Source organism: Myiozetetes cayanensis, unplaced genomic scaffold, assembly GCF_022539395.1.
Source record: "Myiozetetes cayanensis isolate MyiCay16 unplaced genomic scaffold, myiCay2020 scf2-11, whole genome shotgun sequence".
Lineage (NCBI taxonomy): Eukaryota > Metazoa > Chordata > Aves > Passeriformes > Tyrannidae > Myiozetetes > Myiozetetes cayanensis.
This window is the reverse complement of record NW_026087411.1, coordinates 28731111-28745427: the sequence shown is the minus strand read 5'-3', so window position 1 is coordinate 28745427 and position 14317 is coordinate 28731111. Positions and strand designations below refer to the sequence as shown.

At 38.9% G+C, this 14317-nt stretch overlaps 1 protein-coding gene across 1 annotated transcript in view; it reads right to left on the bottom strand.

Moving 5' to 3' along the window:
- The window catches only part of LRFN2 (leucine rich repeat and fibronectin type III domain containing 2), a 167194-nt gene extending 153718 nt beyond the window's left edge, over positions 1–13476 (bottom strand). The window contains 2 exon segments of the mRNA XM_050314820.1: positions 12444–12651; positions 13175–13476. The gene's annotated coding sequence lies outside the window, so the exon portion shown is untranslated.
- Positions 13477–14317: the final 841 nt, after the last annotated feature.

Genomic DNA, 14317 nt, shown 5'->3' with positions numbered 1-14317 from the left:
TTCTGCCATTCTGATGAATCACTGCCTGAAAAATCTCAGGAAATCAGAAATCACATTTATTGATGACACAGGGAATAAGCCATCTATATTTAATAACTACTGCTGTTCTTACTTCTCTTATGGATTATGTGTGCTAATCACACTGGTTTTGTATATTTATTTTGTTTTTGTCTCCACTGTAGTCACATATTAGAAGCTTTTACATCAAGAAGAATGATTAAAATGCTGCTGCTGACTGCACGAAGAGGGGAGTTAGAGTGGGACATTAAAAAAGCTTTTCCCAGGCAGTGCATCTTCATCCAACTGAATGTCATGAGAGATAAAGCGTGTCCGAGTAATTATGGGAGTTATCATTGCAGCTGACAGACATGGAGGACCATCACCCTGTTTTGGGTAACTGAGGTTTGGGCAGCTGAGACTGGATTGTAGTCTAGAGAAGGACGGACTATTTGCAAAACAGGCAAATTACACAAAATGTGAAATGGGTGGTGGGCAGCTGCAGTGCAGAACTTTATTGGGTTTGATGGCATTTTTCTGTTTGTCAGTGAAGATTTAAATGCATTCCTGTAAAAGTAATAAGTAATAAAGGACTTATGATTTTTTTAATGTGTTTACATGAGTAATTATAAATCTTGTAAAAGGTGAATTCTACATTTTTTTCTCATATGAACCATTTATAAGCAGTTTACATTTTACTTAATGAATAACTGTCAATAATCTTAGGTTACCTGAGCTTTCTGATTTTGCTAGATTAACCATTTTCACTATCAGAGGCTGAGGTTATACTTATCTTCATAGTGAGGATAGGGAGATGAGAATTCCTTGAGCTCTTCATCTGAAAACTTAGGGAATAAGTCAGCCATGAGCCGACATAACTTACATCCTCCAAAACTTCAGTTGAAATAAGAAGCCCTAAAAATTAAGAGGCCAAATAAATCATAGGTGTAGCAAAATAAAAGCACAAATACTCTATATGTTATATGAATAAAAGGTTTCAATCTATCACTGTAGTAAAATAATTATAGTAGTAGAATGTCTCCTAGTGTGAATTTCATCAGTCAGTATGACCATTCACAATAATAAGGAAAATTTATATGAGGAAGAGTGGGCTTTGCCTGGACATATGCTTGGAAGATTTCTAGCATTTCAAGCAAGATAGAAAACTAAGTGTAGCTATTTTTGCTTTTTTTTTTTTTTGTTTTATTTTGATAATTCCAGATGCTGGTATATCCATATCCCTCCCAAATGACTATTAAATAAACCCAGCAAAAATAAACCTGAAGATAATGCATGTTATGACTGGTTTTTTTCTACTCAGTTAAAGCATGCAAAAAATTGTACAAATGGGCTCAGTGGCTTCTACTTCAGCTAATGTTTGCTATCTGAGTACTGTTTTCATATTAGTCTTGCTGAAATAAAAAGCCTAAATGAAGATTTCTAGTGGGCTTATTCATGTAGGCATAGTGTTGCTGTTGCTGCACAGCTTTGGGATTTGATCTGGTTTCCATTCCACCAATTTAGCACCACCTCAATGCTGTCTAAGCATCAGCACGAAGACACCCAGTTTAATGGTTGACCCGATCAACAGCTCTGCTGCAAGACACTGACTGTGTTCAGACTACTTTAACCCAAAATTCATGTGCCAGTTTTCTTGCTTTTGGAGTAGTAACACTAACCCAATTTGTGTGGAAAGCGCTGAGGATCAATTCATTAATATTTGTGGAAGATGTGCTAAAAGTAAATCGAGTTGTTACTACAGTGTCAGCGTGCCCATACAGAGTCTCCAAAAGCTCTGCACTCTGGAAAGATTTTGATTTAAGCTATCAGGAACTCCTTGTTCCCCTCTCCCATGGCTGAGAGAGGTGAATCACCTGTTAAGGGTAGTCCCTAATATATTTAAAAGTGGAGTAGTTGCAAGCTTCATTTTTATGCGTAAGAGAATATGAACTATGGACCACCCAACGGCATTGCCAGTACTAAGAGCATGGAACAGGTAGCTCCTCTACCACAGGAAACTTTCTTACTTTTTTCAGCTACTTCTTTTACTTTTCATGTCTCAGGTGATGAAGTCCTTTTTAATTCTTTGATGATCACTCATTTTTGTCTCCTCTCACCCCCTGTTTCTTCTGTACAGATACATCGGAGGTTAATTCTCTCTAGAGATAAGGAGTTATGATAGCCTATGCATGTGTTCATTGCCATTTTACCTTCCTATTACCCATCCCATGAACCTTAAAACAAATTCAGCATTTTTGCAACCTGTTTGGTTTAGAAAAGCCATAAACTATCTGTTCCCTTTGTACATAACCATCCACAAAGAACAGACCTACTAGGGTAAGAAAACAGAGAAAATGAGAAAGGAGGAAAGAAAAGAATCTACAATGAGAAGTGGAGCTATCAGTAATCCTAAAATGTTAGGAAAGTATAGTTTTAACAGAAATTTGGAGAATTTTTTATTTATTATTATTATTTATATTAGACTAACTAATTATAATTTGGAGAGTATCTGTTTTCCAGAAAATATAAAAACTTATTTTCGTTAAAAGTAGCACAAAATGCTGCATTAAAGTTTATAACGTGCTATAAAGTCTGATTTCATTTTAAAACAAAACCCAGCAACATTCTAACCAAAAGTATTTAAAAACAAAACAAATGAAGACTATTGTTGACAGACAACACCCCTACACAGACACACCTGCACTCCCACCCCCATAACAAACTAATTTGAACAAAACCTATTCTCTAAAGAAAAAAGTTAAAAGAATGGTTTGAGTTGGAAGCGATCTTAAAGATCACCTAGTTCTAACATCCCTGCCATGGACAGGGACAGATTTCACTAGACCAGGTTGATCAAACCCCATCCAGCCTAGCCTTGAACACTTCCAGGGATAGGGCATCCACAGCTTGTGCTTGGTCTTGCTCTCATGAGATTTCCATGGGCCTACTTCTTGAGTTTTTGCAGGTCCCAGGCTGACTGGAAATTCTTCACCAGCTCTCATTAAGTTGTCTCTATCCTTTTGCCAACAGAGTTACTCCCCTGAGTGTATCCCTCATCTTCACTAGTCTTATAAACAATTCATAAACATCAGTATTCTCAGACTTAAGACAGGTCTCTGACATATGTTACTACTATCTTTAATTGCAAAGGCAGAAGTGGAAAGTAAAGTTATGCCTACGGCCAAGAAGGCATCTAACCATATGTACACACATATGTATTGAACATGTATGTCTAATGATTTGGAAAAAGAAATTAAAAGAAATAGAAAATAATTAAATACATATATTCTTTTGAACTTACTTGCCATGTTTTATTTAAACAGAAGGAAGATATTTTGTTTAAGTTGGACTCATTTCACCTTTCCAAAAACAATTATTGATTCTGAAGTGGAAAATTAATTATCAGAGCATTTAATTTCAAATTACCATTTCCATTTCAGAAGTGATTTAATGTATAATACAAAAAAGTGGATTTCCTTTCCAAAATTAGGCAAATTTTAATCATGACAGTTGTCCTCCCTTTTCCTTTGCATTCAAATGTAGGCTTTTGCAAACCTTATAAAGTTCTACATAGACTGTTTCTTGCAGGCCTACTTTGACTTTAAGACCAAAGCCTTAGTTGCAAGGTTATGCTTTCTCTCTCAAACCTATTTTTCTGGTTTTGTCCAACATTAAATGAATATATTCCAATACACATGTATGTCACAGGGGCTGGTACTGCCATTCTTTTCCCTTGTGCAATGCCAGGATTTACTGCATATCAATATTAAAATGAACTTAATGTGATACAGTAAATATTTTATTTTTATTAATTTTTAATGGTGATTGGAAGTATCAATTTAAAAAAAAAATTCTTAAGATTTAATTCTTACTCTATTTTTATTTCACCCCAGGGTACTGCTGCTTCTCTGAATGACTAAAACACCTGAAAGCACAGACATTTGAATATCACATTAGTCAAACAAATCTCAGACAAATTAACAGGAATCCCAGTGACCGATATCACTTAATGTCACTTGGAACTTAGCATCTGTCAACAGAATCAAATGGAACCAACTTCCTCCTAAGTATCAATTTACAAATGCCTACTGGTAAGCTCAATTGTCTTTTTCTTAACTGAGGTCAATATGATTTTACTGCTTGATGCCCTGTAAGCAATCAGCAATATCTGATACTCTATTGCAATATGATTAAACAGAACTGTGTGTTGGCAAGGTAAATGATTTTTTTCTTGTTTCTGATAAGACTATAGAAATAAATAAAAAACCCCAAACAAAATAAAAACAAACCAACAACAATAGAAGGGACCCAAAATATGTTATAAAGTAAGTTTATAGCTATAAGAGAGATTGTTTTGAAGCAAAGAGGAAATTATTCTGAGAATGACAATCTGAGATCCCATATTCTTTCCTAACATCTCTCAGATAATGCTTTGTTTAAATGTCAGAACGGCTTTGAAAATTTAATCAGGAGTGGAAGGAATGGAAACAAAGGTCCAAAACTATGTTCTTTTGTTCTTAAGTGTTTGTGCTGCCTCTGACTAAAGTCTCTGCAAACATGGCATAATCAGCTTGGGGCGTGCTCTGGCTTCCTATCTTGAAATACTGTGACTGAAGAAACAGGCTTCTGAAAACAGACCTGATTTGCTGCACAAATGAAGTTCAAACTGCAATTTGCTTTTTACCTAAGCCAGTAAGACAAGACATGTTTAGGAAGAACAGCTGGCTGCAGAGTTAATTTTTGTCCTTCATGTACTTGTCAATATAAAGAAAAGTGAGGAATGACTATGAGAACATGTGAATGTAACTACATCACACACCCAAATTTGGAAGGCATTTTATTTAGGATTTCCTAAAAGATACCTGATTTCCATAATAGAAAGACTTTTGTGGAAAACTACACTTTCAACATATGCATAAAGCTCATCACAGTTTCATGATAAAACAACACATGCTATAAAAAAAAATAAATTGAAACCAATTCCTTAAAATGAGCATGATCAGACTAACACAAAATAAGTAAAAAACCTCTGTAAGTAATATAAAGAGAGAGCATAGCCTGACAAAGACCTTATTCTCAGGTCTTTCTCCAGTGCGTGGTGAGATGGTGGTGCAAGGGCCACCTAATACCTGTGTATGCAAAGTCTACCCCAACTAGGTCTCAGTTTCAGTTAGGTCTCCACGTGATCTGTCTGTGATTTAATGCTAACTACAGCACCATGGGAGCAGCAGGATGTGCCAAATGAGAGGACGAGATCAATGAGCTGTGCTGGAAAGAACTGCAGCAGCTGTTACTTGGCCTGAGGGCATTATTTATTTTTAAATTTAAATCATATAGTTGAGATAGAATGCAGCATAACTTTGATTTTTCCATTTTGTGGTAGGACATTGATAGAAGTCATCAGTGCACAGAAATTCACCATGTCCTATACCAACTTTCTTGCAGGAGGATGGACTGCTTCCTTTTCTTGCCACAAGCTAAATGTAGTGAAGTTTCCTGAGCCATAGACCCACAAAGTCATCACAGACATTTGTTTTGCTTTCACAGCTTTAGACAGGTGAAGAATTTATCAAAGAGGTAGATAAAAACACTAAGATGGACATAAAAGGCAACCATCAGACACCCAGCACTGAAGAGACCAATCGCAGCACTCTCGCTGGAAAAGATACCATATGAAGACGGACCAGGCAAGTTTTAGAGGTCCCTTATATAACTTGAAAGCTTGTTGTTAGGTTCTACTAAGAATGGAGTACTAGATGATAACAAAAAACTCTTTCTGTTCAGGAAAAATAAAAGAAATTACAGACTTCTCAATCAATTCACTGATCTAGGGAGGTGAAAAAAAGATTGAGACAATAGAAACAAATCCACAAAGGACTGAAATACATTTTCCCATGCTCACTAAAAGGCTAAAACAGGTTAGATGTGAAAAATAAAACAACCTACAGTGGCTGAGGGAGGTATCAGCTATGTACAATGTGACCAAAGACACACATAATAAGTCTGTCCTTAGCCTAGCCTGACGCTCTGGCTCAGTAGCAAGAAGAGTCATAGAAATAACTAAAGAGACAGAGACAGTTCTTAGCTGTACCACAGCTGATTTTTCTTTCTCTCTTCCCCCACATCCTGGCCAAAGTTTTTCCAGTCTTTGTCCAAATGTTACTGTCTTTGGCCTCAGGGTATTTGCTCTAACAAATATCCACCAGGCTGTTCTTCAACTTCTCTGCTCTGACTCTCTCTCCGTAAGGCCAGTTCTCTCCAGTACACACAAAACTGCTGTCACCCAGCCCTGAAGAAAAGTCATTAACTGATGAAAGAAAAGGTCATTAATTGATGTCCCTGAAACTTCACCTCCTACCAGCTGGAGGACCATCAGGTCCAGTCAGGGTAGGGTGCTGGGAGATCATGAGCAGCAGAAAGCTCATTCTCTCTGAGACTTCTAACCACACAGTATAATTTTGAAGCCCATCAACAACCTTTCTTTCACCTCAAGAAGTTATCACTGTCAAAATGCATCTGGGGAGCTGTGAACAGAAGATGTAGATGTGCTGATAAAGAAAGGTCGCACTGTCCTTCCAAAGCAGTGTCAGCTGAAACATTCATGGCTCAGTGTGCTACTTGGTCATGTGAAACGGGATTAGAAAATACTCACATACCTCACAGTGATACTTGTCAAACAAATTGAGATTTTTCAGGGAGAACAACAAGATATTTTTATTATGGTTAGCCTTAAAAAAAAAAAAAAAAGAGAGAAAGAAAAACCCCAAAACCCCTTGATCCTCTTCTCCATGAGAGTTTCTAGGAGCAAAAGCATTTTTCTACTGAACATTTCCAGAGGAGATAAGTTATCTTACCTGTCAACAGGGAGAAAGTGCAGTTAATAATTTGGAGAGAAAGTAATCAATGTTGTACCCTTATTTAAAAACCAATATACAGTAAATATCTACCAGCAGCAGTGATAACATTCACTTACTTACACTGAAGATAACTCATACAAAATGCCAACTAGTTCTCAGTTTAGGAAACCAACAAAATGATCTCAGTCAGATAATTTATATTCTATCAATACAGTTTGGCCTTTTTCTTTCTTAGTTTAGTAGACTTGTTTCATGTTCAAACCATGCAGAGCTTTCTGAGTATCACAAGTATTTACCTAGTCACAGGAATATTCACAAAGGGATGGAGATCAAATGACCACTGAAATGGTGGGGAAGGTTTTGATTTTTATCTCTAAGGAGACAAAGGTTTGTTGTTGGCTACTTTCAAACCAGATAGGGAATACTGAACGAGCCATGGCAGGCATTTTTTTCCTCTTGACTTTTCCTTTTGCCATTTGACTGGTCATTGTTTTCATTCTGTACTGAAAAGGCAGAAACATTTTTTTAAAGGCTGTTAGCAGAGGGATCTAATATAAATCCTGCTACAGTCAGTTTTTCCTTCTAGCAGCCATACAGGTGCTGCCCTTTCACTCATGTCACAGCCCATCCATCCTGCCACTGCAACAGAGGATGAGGCATGTTTAAGACAACCTCTTTTCCTTTCCCATTCTTAATTTTTATCTTTAGGCTGTAACAAAAGAAGGATTACTCATTCTGACTGACACGTATTCTGAAGCTTTTCTGAGGATCTTAGACATGACAAGGGAATGGCTAAGGACTCTTGGTAACTGTTGTCATTTTGAGTGCCCTTGCTCCTCAGTCTGCTAAAGCAAATTGCAACTCTAAAGGCAGAAGAAGAAAAATTCCTTACTTCTTTACTAATGCGTCTATTTTCTCCAATATCAAAGGTGTGTCTGATCACCACAATTTATATGACTTGATCATATTTAGGTTTTCTATAGTCTTTCCTTCTCCCAGCTAAGTCAACTCAAACTCCATAGTCCTAACTGGACAACTGTAATTTGTCTGAGTCCTTCATATAAAGGCCTATGCACAGTCCTGATCTACCTCTTCTGGCTTCAGGAAAAGAGTAACACCGATAATTCTCCGCACCAGTGCCACACACGTGTTTTCCAGGGATTTTCAGTGCAACATCACCTCTATTAAAATAGACAAGGTGCTTTCAGCCATCATGTACTTTCTGCTGATTTTATCCTTAATCCAGCTTCTGTTCTGCTCAGAATCTACCTTGCTATGCACCAACCTTACCCTATCCCTCTGACCAACCATTGTCCAGGACCCAGGATTTACTGCTATTCCAGGGCCCTCTCCTTATCTCACCTCTTTCCCTAAGACCACAGTGATAGCAGAGCTGCCAGAGGATTAGAGAATAGTTCCTTCCTGAGGTGTGATTAGCAGAAGCCTCCTAAATGCTCCATTGCACTGCTTTTACTATTGCTGCAGCCATCCTCTCCTAACTACTGTAATTTAGCTGCCATATTCTCTCAGCACATAAGTTTTCTATAGCTGGAAGAAAGATTTCAAGATTAGACTGTCAGAGGCCTTGATATCTCACAGCACTTGTTGTTGAGATGCTCCTAGAATAATCCCATTTAGCCAAATAAATTTTCTTCTAGGTGAGGCTTGGTAGACAAAAGTTTTCTGGTCCCAGGAGTTGAAATGAAAGTCCCTACAGTTTCCTTATTCCAAACTGAAAGTATGCCAGCCTTCTAATGAGCTAGAAATGTTTAATTCCAGTTCACCTCAAAGATTTGCCTGTCATTTAGCAAAATGGGATTTTATGATCAAGTTTCCTATGAATTATTTTCAGTTTTCATATAAAATGCATGAACTGGAAAGAAAAAATAAAATTTATCTTCCAGAAAAAAAAGTGAGATAGGGTTGCTCTGGAAATTTTGTCCCTATAGTTTTTGCAGTCAGGAAATGTATAGAACTGACAATTTCCTAACCATGTTTCTTTCTGATTTTTTTTTTCCTGAGGAAAACAAAAACATTTCTACTGAAAAACTCCCACTCAGCTCTGCCTTCTATGTAGGTCAATAGTTATTCTGCATAGGACCAGACCCTGCCAACACATCTTTTTCTTTCTCCCATGTTTTGAAATCAGCATTTTTTTTAACTGAAGATATATTTTCTGACTTTTCCTGCTGCTGCTCACTTTGTATGCTGGATTTGTCACAAATGTTTTCCCATGAAAATGAGGGATGTCTCTGATGTCATCAGAGACCTGTATCATGGGTAGGACAAAGCAAATGACAGGAAGTGAGAAAAATCAGAAACATTGTCATGTAAATATTCTGAAGTAAGGCGATAATTGCTACTCCACGGGAAGCAAATATACCTCTAAATTACATGCCCTTTTCCCAGTTTTCCATGGGACATCACTGGGGGCCTTCTAACGACCTGGAAATTTCATGCCAAGGTTTGTCAGACACCCATGCAGGAGACAATTTGAGCTCCTAGAACCAGAAGTATCTCTTACGGGCTTTCCTCCCTCTGTGCATCCTGGGTGGAGTAGGGCTGGGCAGAGAGTAACAGCTGGCCCTTCACTGCAGTGCTGCATCACACTGATTTGTGATTTGTGGGGTTTGTTGTTATTCCAATGCACTCGGATGAAACCTTGTCTTTTGTCCCAAGTGTCAGTTGATAAGTGGAAGCCCTTGCAAGCACACAACAGCCTCTGGACACTGACAGAGTAAATCTCAGCCCCTTGGTGAGATCCTTAGTTACTACAGTCAGATTCTACATTGTTAAAGCAAAGAGGAAACAAGGAATACAGCAATTGCATATTTGCTGTTGGACAATGAATTACAGAGTCATCTGGACTGGCTTGAAGGAGCCACAGAAGTCTTCCTTCTACCTTTCAAAAGGAGTTTTATTGCTTTTCAGTCCAGCACCTAGAGGAGAGTTAGTCTCTCCACAGAAACAAATCTATGACAGTACACTATGACAAGCACGAAGAAAGTAAGGCTGAGTGTTCAGTCCAGAAAAAAAGACCGACTACACACTTGGAACAAATTACCCTTTCTTTCCCAAAGGTTATCTTTGTAGATCAAGGCTGAAATGCATTAGCAATGCAAAAAGGGATTTGGGGATGAACAGGTGCTGTCATTATCCCCTCTCTCCCCTCTATGAGGGTGTATAGCAAATGCAGTATCAAGGGTTATCGGTCCACAACCCCTCAGTAGGGAGTTAAGCGACTTGAAGAATATTCATGCCTACTACCAGTTAAACCTTGATAATTTTGAATCAGCCTCCAATTTTGTTGGGGTTTTTTTTAACCACAAGGACAAGGAGAAAAAAAGGGGTGGGGAGGGGGAAAGAGATCAAATGGGTCTATAATCATTACACTGCAAATGAGTCAGTGGCCAGGGTAGTCCACAAAGAGGGGGAGCAGAAGCACCCTGACTAGGTTTGCCAGGAAACTGCCAGCTCAGGTCCACCTGATCAGCAGGCAGAACAGAGGCTACAGGGTAAGGCTATATGTGCCATTTGCACCTCCCATTGGGAAAAATGATCAGTTATGGCCCAACTGTAAATTTAAACAAGAAGCACTAATGCTGTGAAGAGCAGCATGGGGCAGAGAGGACAGCAGCAAATAGGGGCTCTGAGGCTGGGTCACATTTCTCACCTGCACCAAGGACTGCCAGCTTGCCTGCCTGCCAATGCCAATGCCCTGCACAGCCAGACAGTGAGACACACTCGGCCCAGAGTTCCCCTAAAGAAACCAGAGCTGTTCTAGGGAGAACAGGACAGATACTGCCTCTGATCCAAGAGATGATACAGACCTTTGCTGGGTTTCATGGGTTAAAATTACTTTGGTTCATGATTAATTTGCTTACTGTCTCCAAACATTGTTGGTTTTTTTTTATTGCATCCGCTCTCTCACTGAGAATTAGAAGCAGTTTCAGGGAAGGTCTGAAGCTCTTCCTCGTGCTGCTGCGATGCAGCAGCTCCTAGCAGAGCGCACACAAGAAGCACTCTGTTGTGCTCCAGTGGTGATCTGTGGGCAATGCAAACTCACCACAGACACAGGGCAAGCTGTAAACAAGAAAACTGTAACCAACCTGAAACATGGCAAGAGTAAAAGAGTAAAAGAAATTATCTGTTTTCCTTCCCTTGTACCACAAGCCCAAATCTGTCTTAGTACAACTTCTATACACATCAAGGTCCAATAGGAAATTGATCCCCTGCATGGTAATGCTTCCTCTTTCTGAAGGAACAGAAAATCCCTGTGACAATTGTGTGGCATCTGCTGGACTTATGCTGAATACTGTACAGTAAAGTTAAGAGGTGTCAATTTATTTAACTGTGACTTTATAGACTGAAATGATGCTTACTATTTGCCTGTTTCGTCTCATCAAAAGAGTGTTTCTGTCATGTTAATCCCAAAGATGGAGTAGATAAAATAAAACTTACTCTTCTTAATATCTCCATGGCATTGCCCCAAAAAGACTAGATCAGCTAGTCTAAAAAAAAAAAAATATATTCTTGCTTTCAATCAATGCTATTTGTCTCTTTTGGATAGGCAGGAGTCACCCAGTTTAAGAACCCTTCCTTACATACACTACCACAAATGATCATTTTACATTTCCAGTTACTAATCTATCATACAGGGACTTGTTGACTGCACTGCCAATTTCTTTTACTCCATTAGTTTCTTTCTTGTTTTATTCAGTCATGGACCTGCTTTGTGTCCCAAAAGTATGCATGTGTCCATGCAAATCAGGAAGAGACTCAGTTTCCATTTTGCTGTGTCTTACCGTGTGCTGCCACTTAGATGCTTCCCCCACCCCAATTCTCAGTACACCTAATCTTGCAGAAAGCATACATGTCTGACGTCAGACAGTCATGACATAGCATATACCTGTTTGTGTACCCCATCCCCCACATGTCCACCTTGTGAATTCTGGATGTCCATCACCAGAGGCATCACTTTACCAAGAACACCAGCCTCTGTGACAGCAGACACTGAAGTGGGTGCCTACTGCCCATCCATACCCCTCACTCCCTTCCCATCTCTAGCTGTTCCTATGCCTTCTGTTTCTTCATATGACATTTTCCAAGGTCCCCACTCTTTAGTGTGTAGCTTTATATGGAGCAGAGTTGATCTGTCCAGAAAAGTTCTTCCTTAGCTTTGCAGGATTTACAAATTCCTCCAGAAAGCTTTATTCCTCAGTTCTTTCTGTATTAGAAACCAAATTACTACCTTTTCTTTTAAACATCTTTCCATCTGTGTTTCAAAACTACCAGGAAAAAAATCCTATAGACACTTAAAAAATAAATATTCTTTTCGAAGTGCCTTTTCATGCCAAGAGAAGCAGAAACCAAACTGAGATCCATTTCTCTACATGAACAATCTTATCTAAGCTAACATGAAAAGAAAGATAAAGTTGTACCTTTCTCTGATGCTTTAAGATGCATGACTGAGGGCTTTTTAACCATCAGAGGTAACTGACTATAAAATGTTCTGGGTACATATCTACATATGGTTTATATTATAACTATACAGTTTATATATCCATATGAAAAAAACCTTGTACTTACCTTTGAGAAGTAACATTTATCCCAGGTTTGGTAAAATAGTCTCAGACAGGCACTTAGACCTTCTTTCTATGCCATGCATCCTTTTTTCAAAAGAAGATAGAATCAGAAAAAATCCCGGTTGATCTCTAGCAAACCAAAATGCAGACAAGATTGTTTGTCAGATGCAGCCTGATTCAGTGAAGTCCAAGCTTGTGAATCCCTGAGACTCCTTGTTCAGTAATATCCAAAGCACAAAAAAGGGAAAGAAAGAAAAAAAAAAAAGAAAAAGAAAGAACAAAAAAGTGAATAACTTGTTCTTTTCCTGTCTGGTTTAAAAAACCCAGTCTTGAAGGACTAAGCAGCCTGCAGGCTTTTCGAGCATTCTGATCCTAGTGCATCCCAAGGTAACACATGCATTTCGGTATTGCAAGTCTTCAATTTCATACTAGCGAGCCCAGCTTCTGTGTACGTGTGTGTGTGTGTTGAGGTGGGGGGCCGAGTTGTACCGAGGGGGGAAGAGAGACTGGGAGATACACACACACACAGTCACGCAGAGATGGAGAAAGGAAAAACAGCAAAGTGGAGTGATATCACAAAGTGCTCTAGATGGCAGAGCCTGCACGGCTTGTAAGACAAGCAATGTGCACACACCAAAAAAAAAAAAAAAAAAAAAGGAGGAGAAAAAAAAAAAAAAAGAGAGAGAGTGATAAACCCGAGAGAACTAGCAGGCAGCTTCAGGAATTTCTTCTTACCTCTTCTGACGATGCAACATACAGCAAGTGCTTTGTGCTGCATAGGAATCCGTGCAGGCACGACTCAGTCAGACCCCTCACTTCTGCAATAAACAAATATGTAGCACAGGAAAGGGAGAAAACCAGAAACCAGAGGCACAAGGATACAAAAAGAAGCTAAGAGTGTCAGAGAGGAGGCTTGAGTGGGCGGGAGGCGAATAGTTGGTACAGAAAGAAACATCCAAACTCCTGGTCCTAATACAGATTGGCTCTGTAATTATGTGGCAAAGCACTGCCCTCTAAGCCATTGCGTAATAATAGAAACCTAAGCTGTGTAGACACAGCCTGACATGCTAAATCCGCAGGAGCTACACTCAACATTTGTCAGTAGAAAGCATGTCAGTTCTCTGGGGGCGGAGGAAGCTGAGGAAAAAGGGAAGGGGAGAGAAATTTCACTGCAAAATGCAAGAGCTGCAGCTGCAAAGAACTCTCAGGTGGTGCTTATGTCTGAATTGTTATTGTGGAAGTCATACGTTATCTGTATCTATGTAGAGAGAGGTAGACAGATATAATATGTGATGGTCAGGAACGTGGTTTAGTGGTGGATTTGGCAGTGCTAGGTTAACAGTTGGACTTGATGATCTTAAAGGTCTTTTCTGACCTAAACAATTCTCTAATTCTGATAACACTGTCAGCTCCATTCATACTATTCAATACTAGAAATAATTTCCCCCTGTATATTTTAGTAACATGAATGACAAAAAGAGTAACAGGTTGTCTGTGTAAAATATTATTATTTCTAATGCTGGTGGTGAGGAGTAGTTCTTCCTTTGTACTGAACAGCATTGGAATGTCTAAATAAAACTTGAATTGAGATAAAGGAACTCAGGAGGATTGATTAGTCTTTTGCATTTACCGTCAGGTTCCTCTCTCCAACCCTCCAGACACAGAGACACACACCTTCTTCTACCCTTCCTGGTTGAAGAGGCTCCCAGACAGAGCCAGAAAAAAGATGAGAATTGTCTAAACAAGAGGAGACAAAACCCCAGCTCACTCAAATTGCCACACAACACTATCATTTCACCAACAGATAAAACATTTAATAATGCACATTGAAAGAATAAAAAATAAACCAACAAAACCCAAGACAGTAGTACAATTTTT